The 17203-nt window shown below is 39.7% G+C and overlaps 1 protein-coding gene across 3 annotated transcripts in view; it reads right to left on the reverse strand.

Moving 5' to 3' along the window:
• Positions 1-17203, reverse strand: part of rab27b (RAB27B, member RAS oncogene family) — a 66135-nt gene that overhangs the window by 26198 nt on the left and 22734 nt on the right. Inside the window, exon 1 of one of the 3 annotated variants that reach the window (XM_072371904.1) lies at positions 9115-9175. The exons of 1 other annotated variant lie outside the window; for it this stretch is intronic. The gene's annotated coding sequence lies outside the window, so the exon portion shown is untranslated. Of the gene's footprint in view, positions 1-7152; positions 7361-9114; positions 9176-17203 lie in introns of those variants that run through there. One more of the 3 variants, XM_072371903.1, reaches the window with a different exon arrangement.

Genomic DNA, 17203 nt, shown 5'->3' on the forward strand with positions numbered 1-17203 from the left:
ACTGGTTTGCAAATGTTCAGTTAGCCAAAATGGTTTCATTTTGGAATTAAGAAATTAAGTCTTAATATGGTAATAACAAACAGTACATAAGATGATATTTTAAATAATACAGCATCAATAACTAGATGGACACACAGTGATAGAAGCTAAGACACTCAACAGACAAAAAGATAGTAACACACAAGCTAGTTTCTTAGTGTTTGGTCATTATTGTGAAGCAGCATAAGAGAGCAAAACCCCCTATAAACACTTAAAAAGGACTGTTAGTTAAGGATTAGTAAGATAAATAAATCAATTAATAAAAAAAAATAGACAAGATATGAGAAATCAATCTCTGTTGTTGGCATGAGTTCCTTAAATGATGCTTTACAATACCGACGATATCAGGTAAAACAAAATAGAATCTCCCAGTTAAGAGTGAGTAGTCCAGCTGATAAGTTCGGTGTTATCTAGTCAGCCCTCTGTTGACTAGCTTGCTACAACATGTGCAGGTTGATTTTGCTACGAGCAAGAAGATAAAAAACAAAGGTAGTTTGACTTTAGAAATTTAGATTCAATAATATAAATTCCAAATTCACTTCAGCGAAGTTTCCTTCTCCAGAGCCAAGAGCAAAAACTAAATGTTTCTGTTACTGAAGAAATTTTAAAAAACACACGACTTTACTTTTAAAAAACCCTGATGAATTATTGATGAGTAAGAAATTACATAGATTGGTATTAGTATTTCTGGTTTAGGGTTATATAGAATGATTTTAATTTAAAAACATTTAAAATTCCAATCCTACAGATTTTTGTCATGCATGTTTGACAACAGCAGTGGCTTCAAATAATAATGGAATACACATTATAGGCTCCTCAACCCCCCCCCCATATCAATTGATGAGCTAATATTACATCAATGATTCGGTAGCATTCGGAGCATTGTTTCCCACGATTCCTCCCTAAAGGTCGTGAATGCGTATAGTATGAAAAATTATATCTGCCTACAATGGAGACACTAAAAAATTGTTTTCCTAAATAAAATACTGTCATAAAAGTGTCAGTGATACGCATTTTGGTTAATATAAAAAAAAAAGCAACACAGCTGGATATCCACATGTGGCGTGTATTCCAGAGATATCCTCTTAAATTGTAGTTTTAAAACATTTGTTTCCCAGTAATGTATTACATCCAAAAGGTCAGCAGACAATCAACAGAGACATTTACATTTGACTGCGGTGGCCTGTGAGTCATCTTAAACAGATCAGACCACTAATTTGTTTTCCATCTGTTCTGTGGAAGCCCTTTGCTGTCGTTTCCAATCTGTTCCCCTGGGGTCAGCGATCAATAGCTGCAAACATGGATAAGGGCTGTCCTTTGATTATTCGATTTTGCCCGGATATCCACATGGTTTACCCCTGATTTCCCAGAACCTTTCAGCATTTACGACCCACAAGTGAGGCACAAAGAGTAAGACAGCAGAAATATCAGAGCAGTGACTCCTCGTGCCACCTTCTTGCCAGATGGATCCAAATATCTTCACGAAATTGCATCTTCACAAAATTCAACATTCACGAAATTCCACATTCACAAAATGCCATCTTCACAAAATGCCATCTTCACGAAATTCCACATTTACAAAATGCCATCTTCACGAAACGCCATCTTCACGAAATTCCACATTTACAAAATGCCATCTTCACGAAATTCCATCTTCACGAAATTCCACATTTACAAAATGCCATCTTCACGAAATTCCACATTTACAAAATGCCATCTTCACGAAATTCCACATTTACAAAATGCCATCTTCACGAAATTCCATCTTCACGAAATTCCACATTTACAAAATTCCACATTTACGAAATTCCACCTTCACGAAATTCCACCTTCACGAAATTCCACCTTCACGAAATTCCACCTTCACTAAATTCCACCTTCACGAAATTCCACCTTCACGAAATTCCACCTTCACTTACTGCTGTTTGCAGAGCTACACAAGCCTTCCTCTCTATGTAAATCTCATCAAAACATTTGGCAACCGTTTACAGGGCAGGTGCACGACAACTCTGAAATGCCCCGGTAGTTAAAAAGTCCAATGCTTCTGGACTCAGAACAACAGGTGTACTGTATCTATTACACAAGAGTTTAGTCAATGCCTCCTTAATCTGACAGCAGGAGGTCAGCAAACATCTGTACAGCCAGCTTGCACAGCTGGATCTGAAAGGTCAGTGCTGGCAGGTAGGGGAGGAGGAGCAGCACTGACACTCCATGATAGTAAAAAGAAAACTATTCTGCAACCATCGTCCACATTGTTTTGTAAATGTTTCTGATCCTCTGAGGATGAATATGAAAGACTCAAATAATTTAAAAAACCATGGAGGCAGGACAAAGATCTTTTGTCTCCTAAAGCCTTGCCAGCTCTCTGAGGCTACACCTGGGCACAGTTGCATGCAAATATGAAGCAGTTATGTCTAAAATGGTTTGTACAGCCGAATCGGATGTTTTTTTAGTATTAACTTAGGGCACAGACTTCAATTAATCCAACAACTGCTATCAACAACTGTGCCACAAAACTAAAATGCAGAAGATACTCATATAGAAAAAAGATAAAGGAAGGGTTTAAGCTTAAAAGTCACATTTGAATGAGATCATTAGAGAATCCAATAATATGGTTTATCTCTAGTGTGAGCGTGAGCAAATAAGGACAAGTGGCAGAACAGACTGTGTTTACAGTGCTGCAGTAAAAACCTGTGACATTTCCATCTAAATCAATATGTTCTGCTGTTGGCTGCGAGTAGTTGCTTTAACACAGCAGTGATACCGCTCACACTATAATCAGTCCATACAAGATTTTCCATTTGCTAACTGTCTGGTGGTACTTTGCAAAAAAAAACAACAACCCCAGAGCGAAAACAGCAACAATGAAGGCTGAAAACACAAGTGAGGCTCCCAGGGGTCATTCTTAAGAGTGCCTATGAAGCCAGAGACAGCCATCGAAGTCCAAAACTGTTCCAGTCGTGCCGTGATGGAAATAAATTAAACCTCTCAAGAGCAAGAGCTTAATTCCATTACATCCAGCCACATGAAACCTGATCAAATACAACTCAAGTCAGAACACTGGAATCCAAGCTGATGTGGAGAGACTCAATTGAGGATTGTGCCTCATCCTGCCCTCATGACTTTAATCGCTGTGGTGCTTTTACTTTAACATGGTTACATCATTTATCAGCACACTGTTGGGATTGTTGTTGTGCAGACTGTAGTTGCCCAGGCAGCTGTAGCTCAGCTGGTGCAGTGGTTGTCTACCAACAGGAAGATTGCCAAAAGATTGGTGGTTTGATCCCCGGTACAACCACTTGTCGAAAAGTCCCCCGGGGAAGACACTGAACCCCACGATGCCCCTGAAGCAAGATCAGATTGTTTGAAAAGACTATTGGTCTGAGCACACGGTTAAAAAAAAACCCCGTGTCCATTACATGCAATGGTACAACTCCTAAAGTTCACTCCTAAACTCCTAAAGTACACGAATGACAGCATGTATGAGACAATTTCCAAAGGAAAAGTGTTGGAAATCTCCCGAATCAATATTTCGATCGCAAAAAAACAGAAGTTCGTGAAAAATATCAGCTCATCCTGAATTTAACGGCAGCAACGCATCTCAAAAAAGTTGTGAGGAGGCAACAAAATGGTGCAAGTGAAGAGTAAGTGGTACTGAAAAGACACATCTGGTGGGAAAAGCTGCAACAACAACCTGGGTAAAAATAACAGATCACGTACACGATTGGGCATGAAAAGAGCACCTGAGAGAGGCAGAGTCCCTCGGAGTAAACATGGGCAAAGTGTCCACAAGTTGTTGGGCAATTTCAGAAATTAAAGCTGCATTGCAATTAGCCACCACTTCCTCTGGAAAAGCCTGTCTTTGTGGTATTTTATTTATTTATTCATCATAGTTTGATTTTAGATAGATTTAGATAGATTTTCTATTAAAATAAAGTCAATAAAGACATTTTTGTGTTCTCTTTTTATCTGGAAAAGTATAGAAAAGTATCGAAATGCATGTTGGTACGGTACTGATACCAAAATGTTAGTTTCGTGACAACACGAGTTCACCGTACCATCCACAAATGGAGGTTAAAGCTGTATCACATCAAGAAGAAACTGCATGTGAACAAGAGGCAGAAACACCATCTTCTCTGGGCTAAAGCTCATTTAAATAGAAGACTGTGGTCTGATGAATGAAGATTCAGGGGCCACGACTTTTTCACTAGTGGTTAATAAAACCTTAATTATATGTGCTATATTCTGCTTTACTTATCCTCCAATCAATCAATCAATCAATCAATCAATCAATCAATCAATCAAAGACCACTAAGCTAATTTCTCCTCTGCCTTTGTGCTGCAGTCTATTGAGACTTCTCCATTTTGCTCGAAACTACTCTTTTTTTATATCGCTTATTGAGTTATAGGTCATGTGATCAGTCAGCTGACTGGATCTGTGGTCCGGCTATGAGCTCGAGGACAGGAGAAACACACAGCATCACTATCAGCAGGAGTGTTTGACCTCAAGGCTACATATGTCATAAAAGTATTTACTGTTGTGTGCAAAATCTAATCCCTTTATTAACCATTTCTGCTCTAATTTAGATTCACAACTCAGTCAAAGTCAAGAAAAAAAATGTAGATTTTCTACCAGCATTATGGTATATGCTTTTACTGTTGGTGGGATTGTGCTAAAACAAAAGAAAATAGATGAAATATTATACATTTCCGAGGTGCGTTAAGCAATCTGCTTTATCCCTAATTATATTAGTCATGCAAATAAACAGAAAATCTATTATAAAGCTGTCCTGATTCAGCGTCTAATTAAAAGAAACTGATCTGATTGCTGAAACAGAAGCAACAGTCGCTCTAAAGACAAATTAATCTCGATTAAATTGGTTCTGTCCTTAAACACGTCCACAGATATATCTCCAAAACGACATCTTCATACTCTCGACCCTTAAATTTCCTCTTGTCAGTATCAGGAGCCTCGCTTTTAGTTCCCAAGCCACTGACACTGATGTGTCATTGTTCATCAAATATGGTGGCGTGATCAGTTTAACTCTGAAGTCATCGTCGATATTTTCCTGCGGAAATAATCCAATTAAAAGGAGAATTGGAAATCTTTTAACCTCTCAACCCGTGTCACAACATCTGCTTTGTCTTCTTGCTAATTTGGCGGAGACAACAACCCTGTTGGGTTCACCAGGGCTGAAGGAAGAGAGAATAAGCGAATGGCTGCAGTGGAAGAGAAAGTAGGATTCTGGCAGTATTACCGCCTTATTCTTTGAAAACTTTTAACTTAAAACTGAACCCTCGAGAAGTAAAAATGAACAAAAATCAAAGGAAAAACATTCAAAGTTAATTGAAATAAGTTGTTACCGAGGTATAAGTTGTCCAGATGTGAAAATGTCCCACTGACTGCATCAGTAACACAAAAAGGATGTTCACCCCTCATGTTTGAGGTTTTCCTCCCTGAACACGGTAAACATCTGTAAAACACTGCACATATAAACATCTGTTTGCCTTTAAAAGCTTCAGAGAAGTCCAGGATTTATTGGTCATAACAATCCAAGGTGTGCATGAAAGTAAAGAAAAGGTCAATAACTGCATGTAGTCCTTCAGAAGGAGTTTTTCTTTATTTAAATAGCTTCATTTAGATAAAAGTCACCTCTAGGCCTTTTAAAGATACAGTCCAATTCAATCCAATTGGCTGTAATCCAAATATAATCCAATTACAATCAAAAAAATCAATCAAGATCCAAACCTAACTAACCCTAACCCTATATATATATATATAAATAAAATGTAAAGGGTGTATGGTAACTTTTAGCATTATATATCTAAACCTGAGCCTAATTATAAAACCTATAATAATAATAATAATGTAGACAAGTCAGACTCAAATGTTTACCTTAAGAATATTCTGTTCTCAATCCAAAAGGGGAAATGTTTCTGCTGTATGAGCAGGAAGGGGCAGCATTTATCACCACTGTCACACTTTTGCTGTTAGAAATGGTTTTTTGAGGAAGCTGTTAGATCCTTGACTTAAGCAGAGGTGGCAAAGCTCTAGTGTAAATATCGATAAACTCTCACATGTAATGGTCTTAGTACGAACTACTTTGTCCCAAGCTATTTTGTGTAGAGCTATAAGTGTAACTTGGTGGTTGGCGGCCGGGCTCAGGTGGTAAATCGGTTGTCTTCCAGTCGGATGTTGACCCCCTGCATTACCCCGATATGCTCATAGATGCATGATTGTACAGAAACATTGTAAACTGCTTTGTAGAACCTTAATAAGGTTAAAAGCGGCCATATAAGTGTGTAATATGGTTAATAACATAAGATCCACTACAGCACAAGTAGTCTAAGTCAAGATACTGGATTTAATTTAATTAAATCTGTAATATTCTACCACAGCCCAATGAGCTGCAATGTCAAAGCTAATAGTCATTTAACAATGTTTATTGCTTAGTTGCTATTAGAGCCAAATTCCTGCGAGTTATCAAGAGATTTGTTTTAAATCACATTTGTGCCCTAATTTCATCCCAAAAAGCCCCTTTTAAAGCAGGGGTGGCGGCTTTTAAACTTACAACTTATATGTTTACGGCAGTGAAAGGAAGCAGCAGAGGGAAAATGTACCTTTTGCATCATGACACATACTCTTGGTTTCTTATCTTAACTTTCTCAACATCTCTTCTCATTTCAGCTCGTGTTTAACTCAACAGGTTTTCCAGAAATCTGTAAAATGTAAGAAGTGCCGTGTTTAGGCGGTAGAAGGCTAAGCTAATCACCGTGAGCCCTTAATAAAACAGCTGTGGTGAGCCTGATACTTTCCTCTGGAACATCACTGCTATCATGAGACTGAGACTGTGAGAAAATTTACGACTGCTCTGAGGCCAGATAAAGATCTGCCTGAATGATGCAGCTGAGAGCAAAAAGACAATAAGAGTTATGAACTTTGCATCACATTCCACACATGCAAAGATCTGATTTCCTCGTTATTTCTTTTCCTTTCAGATTCCTCTTTCTCATCAGCACAACAAAAATGTTTCCTTGTGTCCCTCAATTCACCCTGAAGTCTGTCACATGCCAGCAAATCACAAAATCCTGCTGAGATTCTCAGCTTCTTACCTCTCAGTGGTTCCTCAGCTGATTCAACGGAGTGAGATCTTAAGGGAAACACAAGGCGTCCAGAATAGCTGACCAGCAGCTCTGCGTTTACATCCACCAACGGACTGACTGGCCGGGTGGGCAGGAGGTGGGATCACTGGATGACTGGGTGAATGACTACCATTCAGCTGGAGGCAGCAGGGCACAAAGCCACTCCCTTTACTGAGCAGCTGACTCCTGCCTGGCTGGAGGGATAGATGGGTGACTGGTTTAAGTCTGACTGTTATTGTGCTTAACTTGCTGACTGCATTTACGCCTAAATGACCGACAGCCCAACTTGCTAACCAGCTCACAGGAAGAATGACTGATTAACAAACAAATGACTGATTAACCAACTAGAATCAACAGGTTGACTAAACTCCAGACTAACAGAATACAAAAATATATCTAACCTGAGAAACTGATGAGCTGACTGTTACATAACTAACTCATTTACAGATGATCCAAACTCATTAAGGTTTGACAAACTCAATTATTAGCATGAGCCTGATCAGTTAACCTGCAGATGAGCTTACAAAATGACTTAACCAATAGCTACCTTACAGACTAGCTAACTACACAAACCCCTTAACAACTAACTAGTCAACTAGTATACCAAGTGACTTATAAAATATGAGGACTTAAAGAAGTGACAAACTTGTTGACTAGCACTAGCTAACCTGACTAGCATAATATCTCAGTTTTACTGATGTTGTGTAGTTTTTGAACCGACTTTACAACTTATTGACTGGATAATAAATATAGATTAACTAACTATAACCAAAAAACTGGTTGACTAATTGAATACCCATGTAGATAACTCACAAACTAACCAACTAACTAACTGACTGACAGGCCAACTAACTCATAGACTAACAACCAATTGCCTAAATCAGTTAATGTAACAACCCGACCAACTAACTTACAGAATTTACTTCCCTTGTTATGTAGTTTGTGACTGGGAAGGTAAATAACCAACTGACTAAAATACTGATTAGTTGACAAATAAATTAAAAACAAATATAAGAAAGATACTGACTAAACCAAAGACTAAACAAATACCTATTTATATCACTGAAAAACTAATCAACTAACAGACCCACTTACCCATAGACCGACAACAAGTGTGTCAACTATCAATTAACTAGTTGAATAAACAATCGAAACTGCCCAACAACCAATTAACATGCTGAAAGAATCCTTGACAAGTAGACCAGGTAACTAACAAATTAACTACGGTACAATTGGTCAACTTGTAGCAGTGAGCCTGATAAACTTTACAACTGACCAGGTGACTAAATAACCCATTGGCTGGAAAAATTACCACCAAACTGAACATTTACCTTACTGAGTAGCCTAATAAACTAACTCTAGAACCTTCACTAACTAACCAGGTGACTAAATAACCCATCGGCTGGATAAATTACCACCAAACTGAACATTCACCGTACTGAGTAGCCTAATAAACTAACTCTAGAACCTTCACTAACTAACCAGGTGACTAAATAACCCATTGGCTGGATAAATTACCACCAAACTGAACATTCACCGTACTGAGTAGCCTAATAAACTAACTCTAGAACCTTCACTAACTAACCAGGTGACTAAATAACCCATCGGCTGGATAAATTACCACCAAACTGAACATTCACCCTACTGAGTAGCCTAATAAACTAACTCTAGAACCTTCACTAACTAACCAGGTGACTAAATAACCCATCGGCTGAATAAATTACCACCAAACTGAACATTTACCCTACTGAGTAGTCTAATAAACTAACTCTAGAACCTTCACTAACTAACCAGATGACTACCCAATGATCACAACTCATTCATTTACACAGCTTAGCCTGCTAAAGACTGGCAGATAAACCAGTCTAGTTACTTCTTAAACTCTCTGAATCAAAGTTGAGTGTTTGTCTGACCGACTTAGTGGCTTCTTACCCACTGCAGTTTTGATGTTTTCCTCTTTCTTCTCCGCTACTTTCTCTGTCTCTGTCTGTTTCTATGTGTGATGAGAGGGTGGGGCTGCGCCACAGTAAGCTAGCTCTGAACACACACACACCCTTATCAGTCACCAAGAGCAGAGTCGCCCTCGGTCATGTCGGTAGAGGAAACTCTAATGTGCGCGAGTCTAAGTGTGTGCACAAGTAGAACGAAAGAGTTAAACAGGAAAAGAGGAAGAAACTATGCAGGATCACAGCAGGTAACTTGTGGAATGGAGGAAGTGACTTTGTATCTCATGCAGGACATGAATAAAACAAAGACAGCAAGTTCGAAAGCAGCTGAGGCTACTTTCACGTTTAATAAGAGACTTAATCAATGGCGACATCCGCAGCTCAGAGCGAGTAAAGCAAGAACTTAGACCAACAGAGCGGCTTCGCATCGCTTCAATAAAGCTATCACACAGGTGATCATTGGCTGGCGATCTACAGCCAATGAGACGCACACGTGTTACTATTTGTGTGGCAGTTCTGCTAAGAAGACTAATCTGACACGTCTGTCAGCTTTCTGCTAAGAGCCACACTGCAGCAGCAGCGTCTGCAGCTGGCGGCAACCGTCGAACCTTCATCCGAACCTTCAGTCCTCTAAGGTGATGAAAACAGGAGGCGGCACCCGGAAGCAGATGGAGGGGGAATAAAGAACATCTGATACATTTTTTCTGAAGTGTTTATTAAAATATATAAGTAGCATTAAGAAAGAAAAGTCACAAAAAGACGGTAAATTTCAGGTCCCCTCAGGTAAAAAAAAAGAGTCAGGGTCAGTCGAAAGCTGCACCCAAGCCACACGATGCTAATTAATTCAACAGTTGATATATTTTTCTTAAATTCACAGTTAACAACAGGTCAAAAAGGGAAATGCTCTGATGCTCCACCTAAAAAAAAGGAAAGTTGTCATTCAGAGGAAGGATTACGCTGGTGTGAGGACAGATACATGTTTATGTTTATGCATTTAGCAGATGCTTTTATCCAAAGTGACTTACAGGTAGGCAGATAGGGTAAAGGGGTCTTGCCTAAGGACCCCTACTGGAGGTAATACCTTTCATGCAGGAGATTTTAACACTGGTCTCCCACATGGAAGATGGAAATCATACCACTACACTATCCAGCTGTCAGTGGTGTGGTTTAGCTGGATCACACAACCGAAAGACAAGAACTTTACCAAATTCTGCACGACAAAAGCTACGTTTATCTGTGTCACTGTAAAACGAGGCGGTGCTTCACTCAGCCGCTCTTTAAAATGACCACGACCCGAGTTTTAATAACATATACGTCACTTCAGTCGTAGCTTTAAAGGGAAAATGCTGTCAGCCGTGTGTCCTTAAACGCTGCATTTTTAAACAGAGTGATATAAAAGCAACGTTAGACATGCCTGAGAGGAGAGATGTGGCTGGAAATGCTGAGGAAACAGCTCCTCTGCCCTCTAAGCTGATGCTGAGCGTCCGTGTGTTCAGACAGTGAGGAATCATGCAGCTCATTGGTGACATTTAGGTAACGTTAAGGCCACCTAACCACAACACTGACCGATACCAGGACAAAGCAGGATGCATCACTGGCTGCAAGGAAACACAGACAGCAGGGGACATTATTAAGATGCATCAGATCTTTGCCATCTGTCTGTTTGTTTAACACGATTTCAGGGGAGATGATGCCCTTTGTTGTTGAAAATCATTTCCACGGCTGTCAAAGGCTGCGTCCTGCTCAGTTCTGAGTTTCTGCTGCAACCTTGTTTCCAAATAGTTAAGACATTGTTTTATAGATAGTAAAACTGAATGCAATTCGCTAAAAACAATTTATGCTTTGTATTTGTGTATAAATGTCATGCCTGTTTTTTAGTGCTGTCTGTGAGCTTAAAGGTGACCCGTTTGTATGCATTAGGAGCATTCCCTAGATTCTCCGAATCCTCGGATATCATGTGGAAGTGTGTAGCCATCTTGGCTATTCGGTGCGATCACAGCACACATTCTCTCTTTAGTCAAAGTGGACACCGGTTTGGTCAGATGACACTGTTCTTAAAAAGAAAAGGTGAGTGAACATGTAGCCTACACGGCTAGCTTAACTTAGCTATATTAGCATACAGATGTGAGTACAGAGAGCAGGAGGGAATCAAACACACGTAAACAGCTGGCACAAAGCTGAATGCAAATTATGCTAATTGAAATTTGATCACAAATATGTGACGTTTGATATTATCCAGCAACCATGAGCTACTTTTTAGCAGACTTTAGCTAAATTCCATTTCCAAGTTGTGGTGTTCTTTGGTGCCATTTTCATGTGTGGCTAATAGCCTTGTGATAGCTTTTCTAACCTACTATATTTAATTTTGAGACACCATAATAGGGCTGCAACTAACGACTATTTTGATAGTTGACCAGTCATCGATTATTGAAACGATTAATCGAGTAGACTAATCGGTTAATTACTAATTAAAATAATCCAAAACTGAAAAAGGATACATTCAAGCCATATTTCATCTTGACTTTTAACATTAACTGAAAATGCTAAGAAGAGTGCGGCTGTAATGCACCAACAGTCAAATAAATACCAAAAAGTGAAAAATAATACAGCCTTTTGGTGCCTTTGGACTGTGAAATTGAATGATACAATTCTAATGTTGCACTTTAATGTTAAAATCAAAGACAACTCCGCTTATTTATAGCTAGCAGGCTACGCTAACAAGCTAAACATCTTACCATGGTGTCTCCCAGAGCTCCAACCTGCTTCCTCTTCAAATGCTCGTGCATGACAGACGTGCTCCCGTGATTGAGGTCGGCTTTACAAAACTTTGAGGTAATCTATTTTTTCTGGGTGTTGAGGGTGAAATTCTCCCAGAACCTGGACACTTTTGGACAAGAGGACGATAATTCAGCCGCAGCCATTTCACTGTTTATACAGGTCATCTCCCGCTATTATTTACCGTAACGCGCATGCGTCTCTTAAGCAGAGATAAGAGGGAAGTGGGATGACTCACTCCGTACGAAAAATTATGTTCAGCTCGACAGCGTGAAAAAGACGTGATGACGTAACCGACCATTAAATATTTCAGCGACTAATTAATTAGGTTATCGATTTTTGCCGACAACGTCCACTAATCGTTGCATCCTTACACCATAACTGTAGTTTAATCAATGTTTTAAAAAGTTAACAGGTTTTTATGCTCATTAGCTAAAAGTTTCACAACTTTTGTACTATTTCAAAGTATAGGATTTAAACCATTTGCGTTTTGATTGAATCCTTTACACAGTAACACTAACTTCCTCCCATCACTGAGGAGCTGGAGCAACATTTATTTTTGGCACATTTGGAATCTAATCTGTTCTCTCTGAAAATTCTATTTCTGTAAAAGATAATCAATGTAATCAATCTGCAGTTGCCATGAAATTCTCTTCTCCTGTCACGTGGAAAACTAAACTCTTGTCTCATAACTAAGAAAATGCATTCACACAGGAAGGACCGGCAGACATTCATTATAAAGAAATCATCATCACAGCAGAGGATGTTGCTCTGATAGACGGATAAACATCAAGAAAAGCAGATTTTGCACATTTTATCCTGACATGAGGAAGAAGACTGTCAGATTGAAAAGGCGCTCGTATAGTCTGCTGGAAGCCAAGATGGCAGAATCAGGGGAACACCGACATCCCTCCATGTCACGTACAGTTCAGTCGTCCATTCTGCTCCACATGACTTGTTTAATCAGAACCTACACGGAGGATGGCTGCTGAAAGGCCACTGGACCAAACAGTGGAGACAACACAAGCTTTCACATCACTGAGATCTATGCACACTTTGTTTTTTTCAATCCTCCTCAACTCAGTATTTAAAGACACTTGATGCAGTATATTTGAATGTCCATGTGTTGGCCTGGAAAAGAAAGTTAAAAGTGGCACCAAATTTTGAAATTCTGCCAGCACGCACTCTGGGATAATTGTAAAAAGGGCAACAAGGGCAAAACCAATCAGCTAAGACTTTGACATGAAACATAAACACGCTCCAATCGGATGACAGCAATTCCCGCAATTACCGGTGAACCAGAGAGAAGCTCCTAAAAATTAATTGGTAATGTGTTGGATCGGTCTCAGTGGTAAATAACAAAGACACACAGCTATCATAGAGATGGAAATGAGAGTATATTAACAAATTGCATAAAGCAGCGGCACCACAAACACACACAAACAGTTTAACAGGGTCCACAGCAGTAATTACTGCCATCAGCTCTGACAGCACAATGTGAACGAATGCTTTTCTGTGTGAATGTGTGTGGAATCATACTCCATAAAAGCCTGTGTCCCACCCCCAAAATGCTCCACCCTGCAGCAGAGACGATCTACGAGATTCAACCATCAGACCCATTTCACAAAGAAGCAGATGTTCTCTTTCAGGAAACAGGCGTTTCTCCTCCTCTCTCTGGCGTAAGGAAACAGTCTAACCAGATGTGGACCGAGCTTATGAAAGCAGCACAGATGAGCTGAAGCCTGTGGGTGGAGGTTTCCCTGCTCAGCAGCTGACAGAAAACTAAGAGATGCTGTTGCTAGGAGACGCAATGTCAACGACGTACGCTACAAACACTACCTCCATCCTTGTTTACATTTAGTGGCTCATGTGGATGTGTGCTGCAAATATCCGTAAAACGTACATCTTAGATATCCAGACTCATCTTTGGACAAATCAGCTCATTTTGCCTTACAATGAACGTTTCAGACACACTTTTACGTGCATTTCTGCATTTAACTGCTGTAAAAACATGTATTTAGTCGACTTTGTCAAATCATTTTCCTCAATAATAAGCCGACAGAGGTCCAGTGATAAATGCTCCAGCCTCACTAACTGAGGATATCTTCAGCAACAGGTGAAAGAATCCCTCAACAACAACATCCTACGTAGTGCATGACACAGGTGAGGAAAGAGTCCGTGAAAGTGCACATTAAGGCCAAAACAAAAGCTTTCTGCAGTGCAAAGTCTGTCAGATTCAGCTGGAAAACCACTCTTTTTTTAATTTACTCTTTTATATTCGTCTTCTTTGTGCCGTGGGAACGATGCTCTGCAGCTCTACTCGTCTATAACTGGACACTTTTGTAATTGTACAAAAGTAATTGCATGGTTCTCAGCCGGAAAAGAGTGGGATGTTCTCTCTGGGTTGGGAATGAGATCCTTCCCCAATGCTGCTGGAATAATTTCTGCTGGTGATTCTGGGTTTTCACGTGGTTAGCTTAGTTAGCTGCATCTGGAAGCAGCTAACTAAGCATTTCAAAGAACAAGTAATTCTGAAACAAGGCCCCCAATCCAGATGAGTTGGAGAGGAGACGTCTAGGATGCAGAGCAGGAACAAAACTGAGAGAAAGGAGGAGGAAATCTGAACAGTTTTTTTTTTTTACCTATTTTGTTTCATTCTAACCTGTATTTTATGTGGTTTTAACTCTTACTTTATGTGATGGATTTACACAGTTGGTGAAATTAAATGAGAGAAAAAAATATATATAAAAAAGAACAAATGAAAGATATAAAAACCCCTGAAAATCCAGGCTGTGTTGGAGAATAAAGGAGCTCAGACCAGATATTCACTTTAAAGCTGCTGAGAACTGAACAAACTCCATATTTGGCTTATTTAACGTATTTCCATTTGCACCTAAATAAGTTTATGCAGTTTGGTTACGAGGAAGATTTTAAGGACATACTCCAAGCAAAGAGGGTAATACAAAGGTGTCGAAAAATAAGGAAGATGGGACAAAATGAACAGGTTATAGCAGCTGTTACATCACTCTGACAGGTTCAAGAAAAACTCTGATGACTCTTAGGCCCCTGAGTGCTTTGAAATAACTTTGGTGTCAAAAAAATGAAGCAGAACAGAAGTAATCAATGCAAAAGTTTTAGTATCTCTAAGTACATATATCAGCGGTGGAAATGCAGGTGCAGCTAATGGTGGTGTGAGAGAGAAAAAGGGATAATAAATGTCCCAACTGGCCTGGAGTCAAACCCTGAGCATTGCAGCTACAGCAGACAGCATCTTGCAGTGCATTTCATCTCATTTGGACACTAAATGTGCCTTTGGTGCAGTTTTCTATGCTGAGGAAAGCTATGCAGCCTCCCAAATTCATGTATATTTGGGCAAATGTATGTATCTTCTTTAAAGTTGGACGACACATCCATAAAACGTCATATTTCACAAGAAAAAAAAAAGGATTATGACCAAAACAATACTCGGAAATGAACAAATGGTTGATACAGGCACACAGGATCAGAACTTCAAGATTGACTTTAAGCTTTAAGGTCTTTTCAAATCGAAAAGAAATCCTCAGCTGAGGCCACCAGTATGGTCTGAGCTGAGCTGAAGGAGGAAAACAATCGGTCAGTCATGCAGTTTCTATTACAGCCCTGTTAAAAACACCGCAGGAATGTCCTCTCCTATTTAAAGCTGTTTACAGACGGACAGACACTCAACAACCAAGCCATTCTTATAGGAGGAGCAAACATGACGGCCTGAGGTCAAAGGCCTTTTGCTAAAACAGCTTAGCATGCTAATTAGCGCTATACACAAAAAAACGTGTCGTTATCTTGGAGATATTTGGTTAAAATAAGAAAAACTGAACCATGTGTTGCAGCCACAGAAAAGTACGAATACCTGTGCCAAGTTGTAAAGGAATCAATAGATTTATATCTGCCTCAATCTCACTTTAACGCTTAAAAACAACAATCTAGGCCTTTTAAAGCTGGAAAAGATTTGGAGATCCCCTCCTAATTCTCACAGTGGTTCAGTCCGACCGACTTCCCTCACGAGTCATTTTCAATATTAAAAACACTTCCAGGTTGTTGCTTTGTTGCTTTGCTAATAACAACATGCCAGTCAGGAGTTATAAGACAATGTTTTAGATAAAGAAACTGAACATTTTACATGTCAGTAAAGAAAATACACAAATCTTACCCGAGTTACCGACTACAAAACAGGACTCCGAGTCATAGTTAGCTACCGTGCAACCATTTAATGCTATTCAGCAACCATCTTTGCACAAATAAACAACATTTATACCCTTGATACTGAGTCCGTAATCTGGAGACAGCTGGTATAAGATGTTGGTCTCGTACTCCTACTTCAAAGCTTAAGAGGCCGAGATATTCAAAGAAAGAAATGCTAACCTTTAGTTTCCCTGGAAAACACCAATTAAACACCAATAAAGCACCAATGCATAGAGAGCTGCACAAATTAGACTTTACTCTCTGTCCAACACCTGCAGACAGCGAATAATCTGTGCAAAAAGAATAAGAAAACATTAAATCTTACATCAGGGTCTGTAATGAGACATCTGCCATCAACTCTAAAAGCCTGACTGAGCACAACAGCTTCTCACAGACTGAGGAGAACAGCCATTACTTTAAATGTTCAGGCATGCTGTGGTAGCACATGTATCAGCCATTAACATTGTTTTTTGCTGCCAGCACAGCGCCGAGCATTGTCGCTTGGCAGCTGATCGCCGTGTCATGATGTCTCGCTCTTCTACGAGTCAGCAGAATGGCAGACGGTGACGTAATCAGCAAGTCCTGCTTTCCTTTTAGATTTAAACTGCCGTGAACAGCTGATCGATGGATGCAGGCAGCAGCAGATGATGCAAAGAACATCTGGAAGAGTCTAGAAGCTCCCAGGAGTGATCGAGTCGGCGTTTTATTGTGTGATGATGGCGATAGAATTCAGCTCCAGCTCCCAAAGCCTAAAATATCTCTCGTTCAGAAGTCAATTAACTCGCTTGACCTGTTGCACTTCAACTAATAAGAAGCATCTCGCATTCAATAACATTATGTGTCTACCCATAATTTTATCCTCAGTTCATGGTTTGTGGAAGAAACAGACTGAGGAAACGCTCCAGCTGTTTCTATTTCAGTCTGAAATGTCACATATCGTTAAAGGAATCAGGAAGATGGCAGTCATCCATCAGAATCATGTTTGCTGAGGAGGTTTCATCATCTAATGACTGGCCATCTAATCTTAGATCTGCTACTGAACAGACAACAGCAAAAGAAAGTGGGTTCTGTGCTCATCTTGG

The sequence above is a fragment of the Leuresthes tenuis genome, unplaced genomic scaffold, assembly GCF_036924035.1.
Source record: "Leuresthes tenuis unplaced genomic scaffold, fLeuTen1.0.hap1 SCAF_19, whole genome shotgun sequence".
NCBI classification, from domain to species: Eukaryota; Metazoa; Chordata; class Actinopteri; order Atheriniformes; family Atherinopsidae; genus Leuresthes; species Leuresthes tenuis.